Consider the following 541-nt stretch of genomic DNA (forward strand, 5'->3'; position numbering starts at 1 on the left):
GGTACCAGGAGGAGCCGTGGAGAGTTAAAGGTAGGGGGGATTTTTTTAGGCGCGTTCAGTGACAGAGGTGTGAAGTGCAGCAGTTTGGTGTGCAGAAAGGCAGAGGGCTTTGGTGCTGAGGTGTACGAAAGTTAAAAAAATCCACAACCCTCACGGCAGCGAGATTTGGGAGCGGAGCGTTCAGGTGCCTGTCCCCAGGGTACCAGGAGGAGCCGTGGAGAGTTAAAGGTAGGGGGGATTTTTTTAGGCGCGTTCAGTGACAGAGGTGTGAAGTGCAGCAGTTTGGTGTGCAGAAAGGCAGAGGGCTTTGGTGCTGAGGTGTACGAAAGTTAAAAAAATCCACAACCCTCACGGCAGCGAGATTTGGGAGCGGAGCGTTCAGGTGCCTGTCCCCAGGCTGCTCCGGCGAACGCTCTCAAATGTGCACCGGACCTTTCCCCGGGCTGGGGCTGGAGCAGACGCGCTCTGCACCCACAATCTCGTTGCACACAAAATCTCTTTTCTAAGCATAGCGGCTGGGGCGCCAGAAACTGACACTTTT

This window comes from Mesitornis unicolor, unplaced genomic scaffold (genome assembly GCF_000695765.1).
Source record: "Mesitornis unicolor isolate BGI_N332 unplaced genomic scaffold, ASM69576v1 scaffold28327, whole genome shotgun sequence".
Taxonomy (NCBI): Eukaryota; Metazoa; Chordata; class Aves; order Mesitornithiformes; family Mesitornithidae; genus Mesitornis; species Mesitornis unicolor.